The sequence below is a fragment of the Mus caroli genome, chromosome 19 (genome assembly GCF_900094665.2).
Source record: "Mus caroli chromosome 19, CAROLI_EIJ_v1.1, whole genome shotgun sequence".
Taxonomy (NCBI): domain Eukaryota; kingdom Metazoa; phylum Chordata; class Mammalia; order Rodentia; family Muridae; genus Mus; species Mus caroli.
The window spans coordinates 55,555,170-55,577,067 of record NC_034588.1 but is presented as its reverse complement, the minus strand read 5'-3'; the positions used below and the strand labels follow the sequence as shown (position 1 = coordinate 55,577,067).

General features: G+C 43.2%; 2 pseudogenes; both read right to left on the bottom strand.

The window, feature by feature from the left end:
• Positions 1–13,245: 13,245 nt before the first annotated feature.
• Positions 13,246–14,605, bottom strand: LOC110285815 (annotated as a pseudogene).
• Positions 14,606–18,586: 3,981 nt separating this feature from the next.
• On the bottom strand, positions 18,587–18,742 carry LOC115030054 (annotated as a pseudogene).
• Positions 18,743–21,898: the final 3,156 nt, after the last annotated feature.

Genomic DNA, 21,898 nt, shown 5'->3' with positions numbered 1-21,898 from the left:
ATATCATTATTTGGGATTAAAGGTGGATACTAAAGGTGGTTCAACCCTCAAAGGAGTCTCAACCCAAAGGTTGACAACCCTGGCACTAGAGGAAGAAGGGATCATCCTAGCAGTGTGATCCTAGAAAGTCACTTTACTTCTCTGAGCTTTGTTTCATTCCTAACTAGGGTTGTTTGTTTTTTGGTTTTTGATTTTTGAGACAGTTTCTCTGTGTAGCCCTGGCTATTTGTTTCTCTGTCCCATGCTCTTCTTGTGTGAGTTGGGCTTATCTTGGCCCAGTCTGTCAAATCTTTCTCTGATTCATCCATTTGTCTGCCCCTCAGATATATGTTTCAAACATGGCTGCTTCCATCTACAAACTAATTTTACCTTAAAAATATATACTAAGGGCATGTTTGTATTCCAGCCAGAGGGAGTAAAAGAGTGTAGCATGTCTGTATTCTATCCCTTGCCAGAGCAACCATGCTGCTGGATTCAATTACCTCTATTTCCTAGGACTGCTTTTTATTGTGTTCCATAGGTTCGGATATGCTATATTTTCATTCAGTTCTCAAAAGTTTTAAATTTCCTTATTGATTTCTATCTTGACCCATTTTTTAAATTCAGTAACATGAGTTCAGTCTCCATGAGTTTCTATACTTTCTGTTGTTTCTGTTGCTGATATCTGATTTTAATCCATGGTAGTCAGGATGCAAGGTGGTTTTTCAATTTTCTTACATCAGTTGAGATTTGCTTCATGTCCAAGTATGTGGTCAGTTTTGGAGATAGTCTCATGAGTAGAAAATGTATTCTTTTTTATTTGGGTGAAATAGTCTATAGATGTCTGCTATCTCCAGCTGATTTAGGATGTTATTTAATTCCAGCATTTCTCTGCTTAGGTTTTTGTCTTGATGATCTATCTATTGGCAAGAACTTGGTCTATCTGAAGTAGTGTTTCTTTTATGTACTTGGATGCCCTTGTGTTTGGCACATAAATGTTTAGAATTGCAGTGTTCTTTTGGTGTACTTTTTAAAAGAAATGAGTATACAATGTCCTTTCCTATCTCTTCTGATTAGTTGGTTTGAAGTCCATTTTGTCTGATATTAAAATGGCTATATTTTAGTAGTATGGGCTAGCATCTGTGGTCTCTCTAAGTTTATAGAGCATTTACTGTCCAGGCCCTTCTGGCTTTCAGAGTCTTCACTGAGAAGTTGGGTGTCAATCTAATGGTCCTGCTTTTATATGTTACTTGGTCTTTTTACCTTTCAATTTTTAATATCTTTTTTTTTTGTTCTGCATGCTTAGTAGTTTGCTTATTTTGTGTTGTGGAATTTCTTTTCTGGTCCAGTCTACTTGATGTCCTGTATGCTTTTTGTACCTTGATGGGCATTTTTTCCCTTTGACTGGGAAATTTTTATTCTGTTTTATTAAAAATATTTTCTATGCTTTGACCTAGAACTCTTTTCCTTCCTCTATCCCCATTATTTATGGATTTGGTCTTTTCATAGTGTCCCAGATTTGTTTTGTGCGTGAATTTTTTGTGTATATTTAACATTCTCTGTAATTGAGATATCCATTTCTTTTAGCTTGTCTTCAATGCCAGAGCTTCTGTATTCCATGTCTAGTATTCTATTGGTGAGGCTTGCCTCTGAGGTTTTTGTTTGACTTCCTAGTTTTTCATGTTCAGTTTTATTTCAGTTTGTTTTTTTTGGTTTTTTGTTTTGTTTTGTTTTGTTTTGTTTTTTGTGGTTCATGTGTTTTTGTTAAATTCTGTCTTTGTGTCTTGAGTTGTTTTTACTGTTTTATTCATTGGTCTATTATCTTAAGGGATTTACTCATATTCTCTTAAAGGTTCTTGGGCATATTAATAATTATTTTGAAGCCCCTGCTATGTGCTTAGCTATATTGCATTCTCAGGTCCTACTGCATTGGAGTTATTGGGTTCTGGTGGAGGCAGACTGTCTTGGCTGGTCATGTCCATGATTTTGTGCTTGTGTCTAGTCCTCTGGAATTATGATGTTAGGTGTTTCTAAGGTGTTAGCATCTGGTGTTGTCTTTGATAGTGGATGTTGGCATCTGGTGTTGTCTTTGTTGGTGGATATTAGTATATGGTATTTTCTTTGATGAGTGTTGGTATCTGGTGGTGTCTTTGATGGTGGGTGTTGGTATGTGGTATTGTCTTTGGCGAGTATCTGGTGGTGTCTTTGCTGGTGGGTGTTGGTGTCTGGTGTTGTCTTTGACGGTAGATGTTGACATCTGGTATTATCTTTGGTGGTGGCTGCCTTATTCTTTTCCTGTTGCTGTCATCTCTGGATCCTAAGCAAGGGTGATGGCTTTGGAGTAGAGAGTGCTTCTGTAGGTTGGTGGGTGGCAGAAAAGAGTGGAGCCAGGCTAAGAGAAAAGCCTGAGAGAGGGGATATGGGAGAGAAATCAGGGAACTGGGTCCACACTATGATGTAGTTTCCCCCAGGGAGTGGAACTGTGGTGGGAGGAGTAGCTCTGGCAAGTAGGCTTCAGAAGAACAAAGAATGAGTCTTAAGATAAGAGATGAAATGACTAGAGGACCCAGAATCTATACCAAGAGGTGGGGTTGCCAGTAAATGGAGTTGTGGATAGAAGAGGGGCTCCCGCAAGAAGATCAGTACAGGAATAAGAGCAAGTCTGGACAGAGTGTAATAGAGATTTGGAAGGATTGTGAAAATTGCAAACCTGACTCCCAGCATGGTGTGTCTACTGAAGGTCTCTGGTAGAAACCATTTTGGGGCGTGGTACTGACACAAAAGAATGGGGATGGGCTCTAAGGGAAGGCTGACCAGGTTGAAAGAAAAGCAATAAACTGGGTCCATAAAGTTCTTGGCATCAAGAATTGTGGCTGGACAGTGGTGGTGGACACCTTTAATGCCAGCACTCTGGAGGCAGAAGTGGGTAGATCTCTATAAGTTTAAGGGCAGACTGGTCTACAGAGTGAGTTCTAGGACAGCCAGAGCAACACAAAGAAACCCTGTCTCAACCCCCTCTCAACCTACCACAAAAAAAAAAAAAAAAAAAAAGAAAAGAAAAGGAAAAGGAAAAAGCATTGTGCTTACTGAAGATGATTAAAACAAGACATTCTCTCTTTTTGTGGTTCTGTCTGGAAGAATATAAAACATAATTTATCCAGTAATTTCAAAGGTGAGCATGGCCCACATCTTTATAGAAATATCCTGCCACTATCAGAAAGCTAGTGAAGATTCCATGAAATTTTATTATCGTTTTTCCATACATCCTGCTACTTTCTATCCTGTTTAAATCTCTCTGCTGCCTGAAACATAGGGTGACCTTTAGTGACTCTTCACTAAAATTGGTACATAGAGTATATCAGTTGCTTAAGACTGCCTTCCTCCTGTTTGGTTTGGGCTATAGTCATATATCTTTAATAGCACTATGACACCAAATATTTCTGTGACTCTCCATTTATTCCTGCTTTTATTTTAAATTGCAAACTTATACAATATATTCTGATAATGGTTTACCCTTCATCTCCTCCAAGACTCTCCCTGTCTCTCTACCCATCTGACTATATGCCCTAGCTCTCTCTTTATAAGACAAATGGGCAAATAAAAAGAATCAAACAAACCAAAATAAGAAAGAAATGGGAAAAAGCACAAAAGAAACACACACCAGACACTCATATACAAAAAACAAAATCCATAAAAACACAAAATTGGAAACAAAAATATATGAGCAAAAGACCAGTAAGATTCCCAAACAAAGCAGTGTGAGATAAAAAAAAAATCTACAAATCACCACTGAGTTTGTTTTGTGTTGGCTAGTTACTGCTGAGTGTCTATTGCTGGATTTCTACTGCTGGGTAGAGGGCCTGCCCTTGAGTGTGGTTTATATATCAGTGAGACTCCATTGTAAAAACTGATTTATTTTTTCTTTTGCAAGCAGCTGCCAGTTGGAGATAGCTTCTTGGCTAGGAATGGGAGATAATGCCCACTTCTCCTGCCTCAGTCCTGAGACTCTGTCTAGCTTGTATAGGCCCTGTGCATGTCTCCCCAGACTCTGTGAGCTCATAGGTCGGTCAGTCCTGGTGTGTCTGGAAGGCATTGTTTCTGTGATGTCACACATCCCCTCTGGCTCTTTCCATCATCTCTCAAGCACAATCTATACCTTTCATAGAATACTGCCACAGAGTTGTATGGAATGATTGTGGTGTTAGGGTGAGCTGTCAACCTGACAGAATCTAGAAGCACCTAGAAGATGAAGCACAAGGATGCCTATGAGGAGTTATCTTGATTATGTTAGTTGATGTGGGAAAACCTGCCCCCATTGTAAGTTGGACCATCCCTGGGGCAGCAATACTGGATTGTGTAAACAGGAGAGGGAAACTGACCAGTGGTGAGCCAGAATGAGACTTACTCCTGAGTGTGGATGTGATGTCACCAGCTGCTACAAGCTCCTCCTGAATTGACTTTCTTACCATGCTAGACTGTACCTTGAACTAAGCTAAACACTTTCTCCCTTAAGTTGCTTTTGTTGGGGCATTTTATCACCACAACAGGAAAAGAAACTAAGATAATGACCAACTTTTGTACAGTTCTCTTGTTGATTAAGCTAGTGTGTGTGTGTGTACACTCAAGCTGTATTGTGCATGTGTGTGTGTGTGTGTACACTCAAGCTGCAGGGTGCATGTGTGTGTGTATGCTTGTACATGGAAGTCAGGAGTTAGCTCAGGTGTTGTTACTCAAAAGGCTGCCCTTAATTTTTCTGTTACTGGCTTGGAAGTTGATAGATTTGTCAGATAGGTTGACAAGCCAGCAAGTCCCAGGGATCTTTCTGTGGGCACTTGGGTTCAAACTCAGGTTCTCATGCTTGCAAGACTGACCAAGTCACCTGCCTAGTACCCATCCTCAAGTGATGCATATACCTGATTGATCCCTGATTGATTGATGAGGTAACTGAGACCAACCTAAGCAACTTACTCAGTTAGGTAAATTCAGAACAGAAATGGACTTCTACACTCTCATCTGGCCCTTATCCCTCAGTCACATTGCCTCTTTAGAGCTGACCATTAAGTGTGTTTTAAAAGGGGGGCAAAGTCCAATTGCATAATAGACCTGCCTGTCTGGAACATGATGATTAGCCCTGATGGTTGGGTATTACCTGGCATGCCTGTGTTAGGTTTACAGTAAAGAATGTCTACTTTTTATTAACTGTCCTTTTAGAGATATTAGTGACTGTCACACCTGAATTATAACAAAGAAGCACCAGAGAAATTCAATGTGGGCGGCTAAATTCTTTGAAGAATAACTAGTTATAATTGGGGAGTCTGAACACATTTCAGAGTCGCACGTTAATATGCAGGGTGGTTAATTGCACCGTAATGACAGTGTTTTAGAATGCCACGCGAAGTGTTTAATCCTTTTCAGGTTTGCCCTCCAATCAGTGAGTGGTCTGTCTTCATTTTCCCTGTTGATGAAGTCAGCCAGGGAGAAGGGGTCAGTAGCAAGATTGCACCTATGCATCCAATCAGCCAGGAAACTTGTATAATAGATCCTTCCTACCCAGAATTTATATTCAATCAGAGTTCTGCTCCCTTTTTGAATGAGGGTTGATTAGTTAGTCGCTGAGACAGAAAAACAATACGAGCATCTATTTACCAAGGTAAGTTACACTGTGACCATTGTTTGGTCTGATTGAATTGATGGTGATGTTTACATTTCCAAAGCGAGAGGGCCCACTTAATCTTACTCATAATGTTAATTATATACACCAGGAATTACTGCTGTAATCTTATTTATGTGCGTACTATTTGGGTTTGTTTATAGATGCGTTGATTTTATAGCTCAACGCCTCCCACTGGGCCACTCCCTGTCTATAGTCTATAGTTGTGTACAGTGTCTACATTCATAGAAACCCAATTGAGTGCATTCATTTTCTCTTTGCTGTGACCAACGTCTGAGATGAAGCGACTAAAGTAAGGAGGATTTATTGTGGCTTGTGACTTTATGACACAGATGGATTCTAATCCATCAAGGTTGGGAGAGAATGCAGATGGGAATGTGAGGCAGCTGTTCCCGCCACATCTGCTGTCAAGAAGCAAAGAGATGGATGCTGGTGCTTGTCTGCCCCCCTTCCACTTAAAGTCTGATTGCACAGGGCAGTGTCAGAAGCAGTCAGGGTGTGGCTTCCCTTCTTACTTAAACGTCTCTGGGAGCATTGTCTCACACACACACACACACACACACACACACACANAGAGAGAGAGAGAGAGAGAGAGATGTGTGTTCCTAGAGAGTCCAAGTCAAGTCAAGTCAAGGTGATGATGAAGAGAACCATTACAATGCTCTCCATTGTCTGGGCTTCACCCACACCCCTGGGCTCCACCCACACCCTTGAGCCCCACCCATATCCCTTTGCCCCACCCACACCTCTGTGCCTGATTTAGGGAATTCTCAGACTGATAACCCTCACACATGGATCAGGTGAGGTTTATTCTGCTTCTTTATGATTTGTGGATTTTGTCTTTTTGATGCCTTATTACTTTTTTATGTTCAAAGCTAAAACTCATATAGTAAGTAGGTTAAAATATTTGCAATAAATAATCAGGGGCCGAATATGTGAGGTCTGTTTGACTAGAAGCTGTAGTTGTATGTATCTGAAGCTAAGGTTTCCTCCCATGTCCTTGTCTTGCTCTTTTCTGATGTCTATGGATTTCTGGAAAGGCTTCTTAAGTCGGTAGGAGTCATGGAATACTCTCATTGTAACCCCTTACTACACAGGAGTTCTGTGGAGTAGAAGTGCTGATCATGGGTGGGAGGAGGGGAAATTGTCATAGTCTTACAATTAGTCATCCTTCTGTTAGCACCCCTGTCCCGCCTATGACCTCATATGTATGTATGCCTTCGTTTACCTCTTCTGGTAAGAAAGATGAGAAGGGGCTAGTGTTCCATTCCATATTTCTCTTTCTCAAATCAGATGCTACAGGAGGCTGCTGAGTCCCTTCTTGGTGGACAGAGTTGGGTAAGTCTACTCCCTGGTCACTTGGGTTCTGATCACACCTTAGTGGGTTGAACTCTGCTCAACTGCTTTCCTTTGAAGGAAGGCCTTGTAGGGTGAAGAGAATGTGCCAGGGATATTTCAAAATGGCTACTATCTGCTTCCAGTGATGCAACCGCAAGGGGCCTTTACTACTTACTGTGAGAACTTTTCAGGGCTTTCAAGGGCAGAAGTTAATGACGTGTGTGCTGCCCTCTCATCCCCCGGGTCTGAGCCCACCTGAAGTTTGGTTTTGGACAATTATCTTTTCTTTAATGTAACCCACTGAATTTTGTGGAACATAGATTCTAGGAAAATAATATTGTAAAACATACACATCTCCCCATGTACCTTGTTTTTTTAAAAAAAAATTAGTTAAATTTTTTAAAAAATGTTAAATTCTGAGCAATTAAACCAATAGTTTTTGGTCTTTAGTCTGCATGCTAGCACTTAGGGAACTAAAAAAAAATTACTGGATCCAAACCTAAGAAATTCTGTTGTTTAAAAATGATGATGGTTTTTATTTACTATTCTTTCATCTATTTCATCCCCACTGCAGAACGTTCCCTCCTTGTCCCCAGATTCCCCTCTTCCATTAGAAAAGAGCAACCAAACATGGCATAACCAGCTACAGTAAGACCACCGCCTGCAGTTTTAAGGCTCAAACTTGTCATCTATTAATTCACCAGACACAGCTTCAGTTTTCCTAATCTCACTCTTCACTCTGGCATGTTCTGTTCCTTGCTTCTGTTCCAATAAGCAGCAATCCTCTGTACCTACCTGCTGCTCACTGACTGAGGGGGAAAGGGTGTTAGAGTTTTCTTTAGTGTCTCAGCTTTTTTTTTCCCCCCCGGTTTGTTCATATAGATAAATGGATAACTTCCAAGCTTCTTACAGGCTAAATCCCAGTATATCTGTCATTTTTGAAGGGATAGTTGTGTTGGATACAAGTCCTTAGTTGTGGTTTGTTTCAGAGACAGGGTTTCTAGCTTAGGCTGTTCTTGAACTTGCTGTATGGCAATAGGATGATCCTGAGTTTCTGGTCCTCCTTCTTGTGCCTGTTGTGTGTAGCTTTCTACAGCCTACTTAAGCTCCAGGAACGGGCCATGCTACCAGCCCCCACCCAGCTCCCCTTGAATCCACAGATAAAACACACACACACACACACACACACACACACACACACACACACACACACGTTGCTCATTTTCAACTTGCCTTCTGACACAATTGCTGGGCACTACTAGCTCCCACCTGGAAAAGTGTACCCTTATCAAAATTGTTATCTCTGCACCTCTCCACTTGCCCTAAATTTTAGTTTCTCAGTTATATCTAGTCCCTGCTAGACACCCCTGACCACCCACCTGTAGGAGCAGCCACGAGCCACCACTCCTCCCGAGATCTCACATGGCTGTTTGGCTTTTCTCTGTGAAACATGGTTAACTCTGTCTCTGTTCTCCTTGCCTCTCCTACTTGCCTCCTGGGACCAGGAAGTCCCTCCTATGCCTCCCACCCAGCAATTGGCCCATGGCTTCTTTACTGACAGATCAAGAACCAATTGGGAACATGACCTTAACATCAGACCCACTCCTATACCTACAACATGCTGGCCTTAAACTCATAGAGATCTGTCTGATGAAATCAAAAGTGTGCACCACCGGGCCTGGCACTTAATTTTTTTTTTCTGTGCTTCAAAGCCATGATCTTTCTTGCTACTGTAGCTTAGGCTTTCCTCAAAGTAGTTATTCTAGAGTGACCTAGAACTTGCAGCAATCCTTTTGCCTCAGTCTCCTAAGTGCTGGGATCAAAGGCATGCACCATGTGCTCAGTTCCCGCTAGGAGCTCACACAGACTCTCACACATGCACACACACAAACATACATGTACACAGACTCTGTGGTGTCCTTCAGCAGCCTGATGTCTGCTTGTTTTTATTCATTCCCATTTCAATACTGTACACCTGTACTTGGGCTCTCTGGTTCACTCCCCTTTTATCTGCGTCTTCAGTTTGAGCCCAAAGCTTAGTTTTTTGTCACTGTGCTTTTCAGCTCCAGAATTTCTATTGGTTTCCCTTTAATAAATTCTATCTCTTATTGAAATTCTGTATTTGGTGATACACATGTCTTTAGACACTGTGCTCCTGAGTTCTTTGAACATGTTCTGGATTGTCAACTAACAGTCAACTATGTCTTTCTCTCAGAACAGAACGCCGACCGTTTTTGTGCCTTGTGTGTGGGACTTTTGTGATTGACTGTCTTGTAGTAGTTTGTTGAACCTTGCTCCCTTGTATCCCGACCACTATATAAAACCAGGAGTTCTGATGCACACCTGTAATCCCAGCACCAAGACAGGAGGTCGTCTTTGTGCTACCCGAGATCCCGTTTCAAAATTAATAAACATGAATGAAATCACTCACTACCATCTTTGGGAACTGAATGCTGTCTGTTCACCCCAGGTTTATTGGAATTGCTGCTCCTGGCTGTTGTTTATTCTTGATTTTAATCTGTTCAGGTTTCTTCCTTTGTAGTGGGTGGCTGACCAAGTTGCTACTTGATTGCTTCACTGACCAGCTAATGATTATAAAGACTACCTTGCAGGACTGAAGCCAATAAGCCTCCCAGCCCTTTCAGGGAGGTTCTCCATATATGCTGAACCATGAGCTCCGAACATTCAGGTGGCTGTTTNTTTNTTTTTTTTTTTTTTTAAAGATTTATTTATTATTTATTATATGTAATTACACTGTAGCTGTCTTCAGACACTCCAGAAGAGGGAGTCAGATCTCGTTACGGATGGTTGTGAGCCACCATGTGGTTGCTGGGATTTGAACTCTGGACCTTCAGAAGAGCAGTCGGGTGCTCTTACCTGCTGAGCCATCTCACCAGCCCTGGGTGGCTGTTTCTAAAGCCGTATCTTCCACTTCCTGCTACAGTGAGCCTCAAGGCCTTGCAAGAGGATTCTACCTGGGACCTTCTTCCAGTTTCCCCATACCCACACCTGGCTCTCTGCATTCCTAGGGATGTAGTGAACGTTATGTCACTTCAGATCTGTCAATCACTTGGTTGGGTGACTTCTTGGTTACCTCAAATGTTTATGTTGCTACCAATTGATTTTGAATAAAAAAAAAGGTCTCTGAGGTGATTGTTCAAAATGAACAAACTCCAGACATGACAACTAAAAACAGCTCTGGGAAGGGCTGTGAGGAGCTGGAACTCCTCTCTGTTCTCTCCAGCGCAGCTAGGAGCTGCGCTCATTGTGATTTAGGGCTTGTGGTTTCGAAGGGCCTTGAAGGCTACTCTGGAGCTAAGGAGATAGGCCTGGGGGCAGTGTGAGTTAAATCGTCAGAAAGCACATTGTTCTTCCCAGCATGCAGGCAGTTCTCTTGAACACACACCCACCCCAGGCAGTTCTCTTGAACACTTCCTGCTGTTGGTATACACTTCTGCTTGTTTTCCAGTATTCTGGGGGAAAACATTTTACCGCTTTCCCTGCTGACCTCATTGTGTGAAAAGGAGGCTTCTGGGGTTGGTTACTTCCATTTCTGCTGATGGCGTTCTGGATTGTTCTTAGTGAGTGGATACTACTAAACTGCTACACAATTTTCAAATAATACAATTTCCTACTGAATTAAAAAAAATGAAGACATGATTGCTCCAAGGTATGGTTAAGGGGAAGAATTTATTGTAGGTATGAGGGCGAACATAGCCAGAATTATCTGGAAGGGTTTAGACTGAACATGGCCAGCAGACTAAACAGGCCATTGGAGGAGAGAAATGGGCAGGGGGGAGCACAAGAGAAGAAGAGAGGAGAGCAGAAAGAATGAAGCCAGGAGAGGAACCAGGATCCAAGAGTAAAGCCAGGAGACCAAGAGACCAAGAAGCCTGGTAGACAAAATGGCTCAGGTTGTATAGGGATCAGAGGCTGGGGGAAGGGAAACTGAGGCCCTGGGCTGGAGAGGTTTAAGGGAGGGGCTGGGGTAAGAAGTGCTGGGAAGAAACACAGGTTCTGAGACTTGTCTCAGGTTTCTTTGAGACCTAACACCTACACCGTCTCTTACAGAAAGACTTGGAATTAATAGCTCATCAGAAATATTTTTGTAAGCTTTGAAAGTTGTCAATATATCCTGCTGATCTCCATCAATAGATTAATTACTTATTGATTCTCTTTTGCTCTCCTCCTTCTCCCTCTCCCTCCCCATTCTCTCTCTCTCTGTGTGTGTGTGTGTGTGTGTATGTGTTTGTGTGTGTGTGAGAGAGACAGACAGAGAGAGACAGAATCAGAGAGAGAGAGAGAGAGAGAGAGAGAGAGAGAGAGAGAGAGAGAGACTTATGAAATAGCTCAAGGGTGTGTTTGGTTTTGAGCTAAGATCCCACTACCTACACCACAAACACCAGGCTGGTCTTAAACTCCAAGTTCTGCCTTTCTCAGCCTCTTGAGTGCTAGGATTAAAGGAATACACACACTGCCATACCTACCTTGTTTGTTTTTTGAGACAAGGTCTTCCTCTGTAGTCCAGGCTGGCCTAAAACTTATTGCATATCCCAAGTTGGCCCCAGGCTTATTGTAACCTTCCCACTTTAGCTTTCCAAGTGCTAGCTAGCACTCAGAATTCCGAGACTCAAATGGCAGGAGTCCCTCAAAAGCATGTTTCCTTCTTCCTGCCAAGTGATAAAACTAAGAGTCTCACTTCGGAGCCTCACAGGTGGCTAGAGGAATGACTCAGCAATAAAGAGCATTTGTTGCTCAACCAGAGGACCCAGGTTTACTTCCTGGTACCCATGTACCAGCTCACAACTGAAGTTCCAGTTCTAGGAGAGTCAAGCTTCTCTTCTGGCCTCCTTGAGCACATGGTGTGCGCACACACACACATAGGCAAAAGACCCGTACAAATAACTTAAAAGTAAAGAAGTCTTTTCCAAAGACATCTTACAAGGCAGCAGTGAGATCCCATTGTCCCTTCTTGTCCAGTTCAACCACAATTAACTTTGACTTTGCTCTCACCTATGCCTACATGTTTTGGACTCCTGTGCTCAGGTTTTAAAAGAGCACCAGAAGCAATCTCTTCAATTCTGATGTTTCCCTCTCTGCTAATTCAGAAGAATATCCTAAGGAATTTTGTCTTTGCCTACTTGTATACTTCTAGGCTCCACACTAAATGACTTATTTGATTTCAAATTGATAGAGAAAACACCCAGTACACATTTTAAAAATGAATGCGCCACACTGTGCTTACTATAGTTTTGAAAAGAAATTGGGTGTGGATTATCTTACTCAGACTCAAATTATTATCTAAGTAGCTCATGTTATATTTTACTTGGTTTCAAAGTATTTTTTTCAGTATGTAGATATATGTAAGGTTTGTACATGAGTAGATTATAGTATATTATAACTACATATATGTATATATGTATATATATATGTATATATATGTATATATATGTATAGATATATATACATATGTGTGTGTGTGTGTGTGTGTAGTTTCCAAGGAGCTTTAAATAAGACCAATGAACATGACAATAAGGGAAAACCACCAAGATATGTTAAAAAAAGAGCCGACTACAGATTAATAGAAATGAACTGGGGGTTAGAGAGAGTTGGACAGTTAATAGCATGTGCTACTTTCCCGGAGAATGGGAGTTTGTTTCCCAGCACCTCTAACTCCAGTCTCTGGAGACCTCTGACATGTCTTTCCTCCTTCTACAGGCAACTGTACTCTGTGTACATCACCTGCCCCTGACATATTCCAAATTAAAAACAAACTGAAAATGACACTCCTCAGTTAGGAGTGGTCATCGCCCCTCCTCCATTTCTTAGACAGAGTCTCATGTGTCTCAGGCTGGGCACAAGCTCACTATGTGGCTGAAGATGACCTTGGGGATTTAATCATCTGTTTTCCACCTCCCAATGTGCTAGCATTACAGATGTGCACCACTATGCCTGCTTTATAGTGGGGGTCAAACCCACTACCTGAGAGGCCAATACCCTACCAACTGAGTCACACCCACTGGTGTAGGAGATTTGATCACATTGTGAACTTTGAGATTGTGTTATTTACTGAAATAACATTTCTAGTTATGGTGGGGCTCAGTCTTTAGCAGACACCTTTAATCCCTCTTGTTGAAATACAGACACGCAGTTAGCACACACTTTATTTTATTTTATTTCAATGTTCAGTTTCCTTTAATGACCCCTATCTCCCTTGAAGGGTAGGTGCAGGCAGCTAGGCGACTGGCAAGATTTGTTCACTTGAAGATCTTGCCTTGATTGACCGCTTTGCCCACGTGCTGGAAGGTCCCCTCCCAGGAAAAGTACTCTCGAACCAGGGTCTGGGTCTCCTCGCTCCCAGGATCCAGTTTCCGCCATGTATACGACTCGTAGTCCACCTGCCAATCTGGACTCAGCGGAAAGGCAAGCTCTTGGCCTCGGAAGACCCAAACACCAGAAATGGAGCTGCTGTTGTTGGTTCCAAAGAGGCTAACACTAGCAAAGGCATTCTTCCTCAGTTTGTCCAATCGCTGAAACATCCCAGTGATGAGGTTGCAACTCATGAAGGTCTGGGTGAGCTCTTCAGGGAAGCGGTACTCAGCATACCCAGGGACCAGCCATCTTTATCAAAGTGCTCCCAAAAATATGGCAGCGCCACAGAGAGGGTGTCCTCATTGGAGTACTTACGCTTAAACTCATCCAACACAAAGGTACTCTTGGGCAGGTGAGCGAAAGGGTCCTTGGCCTTGGGCTCAGCAGCCAGTGCCTGCTCACACTCATCTATCTCTTCCTCAGGAGCTGGGGCAGCTGCCTTTTTTCCCTCCTTCCGCTCAGCCTGGGGTTTCTGTTTCTCCTCTCGTGAACCCTTTTCTTTCCTTGGAGTATCTTTTTTAGGCTGGCTCTCTGCAAACTTCTTAGCATCAAACTGAGCCATCTTCTCACATAGCTTCACCTCCCCCAAGATAGCCCTGAACTGGGGCTGGTTAATGCAGGTAAGGAACCACCGGTTGGTATTGGGGAAGGCCTGGCGAAAAGAAGGCTCTAAGACCTGTTTATAGAGCCACAACAGGGTACAGACAACTGTGATATCAGCCAGTGTCACTCGCTCGCCCACCAGAAAAGTTCGAGTCTTCAAGTGAGTGTCCAGCAACCCCAGGATTCGCTTCACCTCCTCTTTGCATTTTCAGTGGCCTGTTTGTTGTGATGCATAATGCCCAAGGTGGGGAACACCCAGGTACTAGCTGGAGGAACGATGTCACTGTCAGCAAAGCTGACCCACTGCACCTTCTGAGCTGCTGCCTCTGGTGTACTTCCTCGCAGCTCCTCGTTGCTTACATAATAGGCAATGGCATTGTTCTCAAACACACAGAATCCATCATCACCCTCAAATGCTGGAAACTTGCGGGCAGGAAATTTTCGGAGAAATTCAGGGGTGCGGTTGGTTTGGCCAAAGTGGAAGTGGGGTGGTGCGGAGAGCACGCGGACCTGAGCCCCGCAGCGACGAGGGCCTTGAAGGCCCTCCAGTTTTCAGGGTATGTGTACAGGGTCCCAGCCACCATGGTGATTCCGCAGAGAAAGTGGGTGGGGCTGTTGGTGCTGCCGCAAAGTAAGCCGCAAGGGAGACAAGGGAGGAGGAAAGGAGTACACACACTTTAATCCTAAACAATGAAGGTAAAGTTAGTTTGTAGAAGGAAGCGCCCATGTTTAAAAGTAATGTCTAATTGAGTGGCAAACAAAGTGATGAATCAGAGTAAGATTTGACAAAGTTGGATATGCCCAACTCTTACAAGAAAAGAGAGGAAGGGGAAGCTACTTAGGAGGGAGCAATGCAGAGACAGAGAGAGGAAGCAGTTTTACTGAGACAGTTGTATAGAGACAGGCTAGACGCAATCAAAGACAGTACAAGCCAGAGAATGAGAAGGAGCAAAGAGATCAGAACAGATTGCTAGAGTTAGTTTGAAGCCAAGCACAGCAATTCCAGAGAAACGGAGAGAAGCAGTCTGGAAAAAGGACATGTGATGTTTTTTCCAGAGCAGATGCTTGAGTGAACACATGATCTTTGAAAAGGATATAAATATGGATGACACTGTGTGGTATCGGTTCACTTTGCCACTCTTTGCTGGTCTTCATTTGTCATGACTCTGTAGAGAGAAATGCACCAAAGACCATCTGATGATGTTCTGGTGGCTTCTTGACACTTCTGAGGACTCAGACTGACTGAGCCTCACAGTTTCTGCTGCATCAAGCAACCACTGCCGATTACTGTGAACTAAACTGCTGATATCCTGGCAAAATTTGATTCAACCCAAAGAACTATTTATAAACAGGTCCACGTCCTCCTTTGTCCTATTAACCTTTCTACTGCCTCTGGTAGGTGGTGGGTTAAAAGGGAGGTTAAAGCATTTAAGTACACTTATTAAAGTAGGTGTTTAAAAAAGTCTAAGCCCACAGATGGTATATGTATATGTATATATATAGATATATACATATATATACACACATATATATATTTTATATATATACACACATATATATATTTATATATATACATATATATACACACACACATATATATTTATATATATATACATATATATATACACACACACACACATATATATATTTTTTTCAACATTCTTAATACATCTGTATGTCCAAGTTCACAAGCACCAAACAACCAATGCAAAAGGAAAACGTCATGTGAAAGACAAGCTGGAAATAGTTGTGGGGAATAGTAAAGTGCTTTTGAAAGAAAGTTCATGGACTCGCTCAAGCAAGAAACCAAAGTGGATTACCTTGAGGACCCTCGGCAACAATTCGTGAAGGAAGACAAATGAAGGTGGTGGAACTGTAAGAGGAAGAGGCCTAGAGGCTGCTGGGAAATGAGAAGACAGCCAGGTGAACGGATGGAAGGGAAGCAGAAAAGGTCAGGAGAATTCTTCTCCATGATCAGAAGGAAAACACTGCCTGTGAACTTCAATAGAATTGGTCCTTCCGGTTCGAGGAGGGTCAGTAGATGTAACCGTGGTTGACGTCCAAAGCCTTTAGCTGTTTGTACAGCGAGAGTCGAGCTAACGGAGTAACTGAAGAATTGCCAATAGAAATAAATACTGAAGTTGAAGGGCCAGCAAGATGGCCCATTGGGTAAAGGCACTTGCCACCAAGCCAGGTGTCCTGAGTTTGACCCTCCCCTGGAACCCACAAGGTTGAAGACGAGGATCCGTCCTCACAAGTTGTCCTCTGCCCTCAACACATGTGCTGTAGCATGTACATCCACACACAGACCAACAAGAAATGAACATTATTTAAAAATGTAAGGGAAGAAGGCTATATGGTGTGCTGAGATTCCAGTTTCATTTTAAATGCTTCCCTTGAGAGAGCTGCCAATCAAAGTAAGGAGAAGCAGGACAAGCATGAGGGTGGGAGGCATGGGAGGAGCTGTGGGTGGGGTCCAGCTGGCCAGCCTGTGGGTTCCAAGCTATGCTCATCTGATGGTGGTGACAGCTTCCCCTTAGGGGCCCTCAAACCCTTCCCATCACTCCACCAGGTTCAAAAGTTGCAGTGTTTCTGAAGGCCAAGTTTACAGACCAACTTCCCGTGTTTCTAAAGCCAAATGACTTCTTATAACACCAAAATATTAATTATAACAGTTTAGGAGCCAGTGAAAGGCTTAGTAGTTGAAGGGGTTTGCCGCCAAGCCTGAGAAGCTGAGTTCAGTCCTGGGACCCACATAACGGAAGGTGAGAACCAGCTCTTGTAAGCTGACCTCTGACCTCACACGTATGCTGTGCTGTGTGATCCCCTAAAATAATGTAATTTAAAACTTTAAAACAACATTCTGCAATCATTTAGGCTGAGCAAGACTGCTGTTTTCATGGAGTCTTATCACGTCTAATGTACTGTGGAGGATGTTTGGAGGGCTGTGCCAGCAACCTCACTTCCCTGCCATCCCTACAGTGTTTATTGTGTGTGTCTGTACAGCACAGTTTTTTGTTTCGTTTTGTTTTGTTTTGTTTTTGTTTTGTTTTTTAAAGAACACATAAAGCCAGGCTGTAGCAGAGTTGACTGTAGCCCACTCTCTGTGAGAAACCAACCTCTGTTATTGGCAGCTTATTGATTTATTTATTCAACTCAACTACACCTGGAGGGTAGTGTTAGAACTGTGAATCCATATTCCTGTGTGAGGTAAATTTGTCAACTTGATTCATGTTTACGTACAGTCTCTTCTGCTTTTAGCCTTACAGCATCCAGCCAAAATATTCTTTAAAAAAAAAAACTTCATTGATTCTTCGTGAGTTTCACATCATGCTCCCCAGTCCTGCTATCTCCCTGTCCCTTCATATCTGCCTTTCACCCTTGTAATCTCTTCTCAAAATAAAACACACAGGCAAGCAAGCGAGCAAACAAAAGCAAAACAAAGCATAGAGAACCTCATCATGGAAGCTACAGTGTGTCACAGTGTGTCCCTCTGTCCACACATCTTCCCTTGCAAATGTTCATTGCAATGTGTCATTAGATTCGAGATCTCTGGCTTCTGTGACACCATCAATATTGAATCCTCATCAGGACTCCTCCTAGTTATCCTGTTGTGGCCCCATGGAGATCCTGCAGCTTTGTCACAGAAGGACTGGCCTGTTCACATGTTCCACCTGTTTGCAGATGATGTAGATTTTGGGGTGGGCCAACTCAGCAACCTGGATCTGGGCCTGAGTGGTAGCTGAGCAGGTTATCCTGCCGGCTCTCCCTTATCTGCACCACCAGGGTGAGCTCTGCTCCAGCTAGGCCACCCATTGTCACCATCAGCAGGAGGCCGAGTCTCCTGTTCTCTTGCTTTCTGCCCTCAGGCTGGCTCTTCAGTACACGTGCCTCCAGAGCCAGTTCTTTGCTGCTCTGTTGAGGTTGGGGTCCACTTTCCTGAGTGCTACAGGGCTGGGACAGCTCTCTAGCTCTCAAACCCTTAGGGCTGGCTCACCCATGCCTTCACCATCGGGGCCAGCTCTGTTGTGCTGCCCAAGTGGGGTGAAGGACCTGCTCTCCCCAGTGCTACCAACCGAGAGAGATGGGTGGAAGTAGCACTGCATCCAGGGAGGGGCAGGGCCGTTATCCTCTCCGCTCCCTGCAACTGCCCCGACCAGGTACATCCCTGTGTTTTCTAGTGGTAATAAGAGCTAGGGATATTTACACCAAACCCTGAAACTGCATAGGCATGGACTCAGACATGGCCCTCAGTGGCACCTCGCGCTGGGATCTCACCATGGCCCCAGGTAGTGGGGCTGGCCACCAGTAACAGGCTACTCCTCTCCACGCTGGAGTCTCCAGTTCCATCTCTCATCAGAATGCTCAAGCTGCTCCACTTCTCTTTCTCTCTCATCTGAACACCACATACTAGGAGTATTGTGGTGGCTCCCGCTGCAGCCTGGCCACACCCCTGGGCAGCATCCTACATCCATGCATCATGGAGTGGCAGGAAGTGGGTGTCTACGGCTTGCCTGTGCCATGTGCTGGATGACAAGTCTGTGGGTGGCATGACATTCCCAGGTCTCTGTGTATCCTCCTCCTGTGCTGCGCTGCGTGGCTTTGATTTGATTTACTTGATCTTTATGAGTCCTGGGCATAAAACAGCTCTGGCTACCAAACCAGGCATCAAGCTAGAATGAACAAAGGACTGCGGTCTGCTGTGCCCCCCCAAACCCCCCGACTGATGTAAGGACACCACCACCAACAAGGTGTCTCTTTGCCCATTGCCGGGCAGGGGGGGGGGTCTAAATATTCTTATTCTGAGTTACCTAGATTAAGTCTTTTTTATTATGTCCTTTATTTTACTTTTTAAATTTTTTATGATTTCATCTTATGTGTGTGGGTGTTTTGCCCGTGTGTATGTCTGTGCACTATGCACATGCCATGGATGCCAGGAGATTTCAGATCTCCTGGGAATGGAGTTACAGATAGTTGTGAACTGCCACGTGGGTGCTGGGAACAGAACCTCGGTACTCTGGAAAAGCAGTAAGTGCTCTGAATAGCTGAGTCATCTCTCTAGTACTCCGTTTAATAGGGTAACATGATGCATTAGTAACCCATTTGGGATTTTTGGTTATTTTTATGCAACCCATTCTGGGATTTCTCTATCACTACTGAATGTTTTAAAATTAAATTTATATTTGATAAAGTCCATTTTTATTGGTACTCATGTGCTTGGATTTTGCCCAGCAGTCATATACCTACCACCCCAGTACCAAATGTTGAAGTTTTAACACCCTAAACTTCTCCACTGTAGCTGGGTATAAAAGCTCATGCCTTTAATCCCAGCTCCACTGTAGCTGGGTATAATAGCTCATGCCTTTAATCTCAGTATTTAGGAGGCAAAAATAGGCAGATCTTCTTGAACCTGAGGCCAGTCTGGTTATCATAAAGAGTTCCAGGCCAGGCAGAGTTGCACGGTGTGGCCCTGGCTAACAGAACAAAAGTCTGCAATACAAGCCCTCTCTGTACTCTGCCTCTTCCTCTACCTCAGCACCGAGGAAACAATTTATAGGCTGTTTCTCACTCTGAAGTTTTGGATTTTTCAGGATGCTGTATAAATCGATCCAGTCTGGGTTGTTGAGCTTAGTGAAGTACCTCTCAAATCTATGTGTTTGGGGCTGTGGAGATGGGAGTGTGCAACATGATTCCTATACAGTGTGGAGATCAAGCTTGGTTCCCCAGTACTCACTCATACAATGCAGCAGTCAGTCTGCAACCCTAGCACAGAGAGAGAGAAGAGAGAGGAAGTGCCTCAAACAGAATAGGTAACATCATCAAAATATAACAATTCTAAAAGGATGTATTCAGTGGGGACTGTCGTCCAAGGCAAGTGGCATATTTCCAGGAGCAGGTTAATAAATCTTTAACGGTCAGTGCTCTTAACCGCTGAACTAACTTTCCAGCCCCATGGTCAATTATTATTTAACATCTAGTGCCTGAATTTTTATAATATTCAATGTATAAATTTAAACTATTTCAATTCTAATTAAGGCTTTCTTTACCATATACCAAAATCCACCTCCGATGACACACATGTAGCCATATGGAATTTTATTGTTAGGAAAGTTTTTTTTTATCATAATGTGTTTGTAAATTATTTAGAAAGTAAAGTGTTGGTTTCCCTGGGGATAACATCATGTTAGTGGCCCCATCTCTAGTTTATGGTTTCTTACCCATTATTCTTGCTTAAGATCTTGGCCTAGGCTACCAGGAACATATAAATAAAAAAAGGAATAAGAGAAAACAAAACAGTTAGATTGCCATGAGAACTACGGCTCAGTATTTTTTTTTCTCCAGTGAAGAGTTCCACAGCCGGTTCCAGGAGGCCTCCCCATTTTGAGGTCATTCGCCTCAGTTTGTGGAACTTATCACACAGATCCTACTGGAGGTGTGGGGCAAGGAAGATCCTGGGAGTTTGGACAGTTAATCTAGTTGAGAAGATGAGCTCCAGACTGAGTAAGAGGCCTTCTCATCATCATCATCTGACCCTCACACACACACACACACACACACACACACATACACACACACGCACACATGCTGGCACACACATGTACACATGCATACTCACATGTGCACACACAATGCACAAATACACACACATGCACATACATGCACACATGCACATACATGGACAAAGTCACACACAGACACACACGCAGATGCACACATGCCTACATAAACACAAACACACATGCATGCACACACATGCATGCACACACACACTGATGCATACAGACCTGCACAAGCACATGCACACCACATATGCACACACATACACACGAATACCCACATGCACACACGTTCACAGATACACACATGCATGCACATGCATGTCCTCACACATGCATGCACACATACACACAGAGTTATTCACACTTTCCATGCATCAGTAGCTCAGTCTTTTTTATGAAGAACATATTCACACAATCAATTCTGTGGCTATACCACAATTTTATTTATTCACTGGTTGAGAGGCATCTTATTTCTGGACACTAATGATTAGGAATAAAGCTTTGGAAACATTTACACATGGGTTTTTCTGTGAACGTTCATTTTTCAGTTCACTGGCAAGTATGTGGGCATGAGTTTGCTGGCTTGTAGGGGAAATATATATATGTAATTTAACAAAGACCTGCTAAGTTGTTTTCAATCCCGAGCTTTTGTCCCCGCCGGCAAGAACACACTCAGGACAACCGGAATCTTCTGCGGCAAAGCTTTATTGCTTACTTCTCAGGAAGACCCTGACCCCAGAAAATGGAGTCCCTTATATAGCGCTCAGCCATGACGTTTCAGCACCTGATGTGGCGTGACAGCTCCTGATTCGTTGCTCGCCCATCACCCCACTATTACACCCCGAGAATGGGCAGTGACTAGGAGTGAGTTCACTCTCGCACTTGCGCACAAGGCTTGTTTACTAGTTAGTCACAGCTGAGGCCAGCGCCATCTTATAATGGCGATTGCTCGCGGCATGCACGGCTCTCCACAGCAATTGCTCGCGGCACGGCTCTCCACAGTTTTCCAAAGTGTCTGTGATTTAAAATTACTCCAACAGTTCAGAGTTCCTGTGCTCTGCTTCCTTGTCTGCACTCAGTGTTATTCTTGTCTAAATTCAGCCATTTTTTTTTAATAAAAAAAATTGTATTTACTTAGAAGCATTCAGAATGTCAACAAAACAGCTGTAATTTTTTTTTTTTTTTTTGCAATTACAGAGTGGTATTCAGTTAACAGAACAAAAATTATCTTCGTATAAGCTGCATCAGAGACAACTGAAGATGAGAAAAATAAAACCCAAAAATAAAACCAAAGGAAAAAAAAAAACAAACTACTGTCCCCATATATAACTAATTTGTGCTGTGCACCAACAAGAACCTGCTTTAAATTTCCATG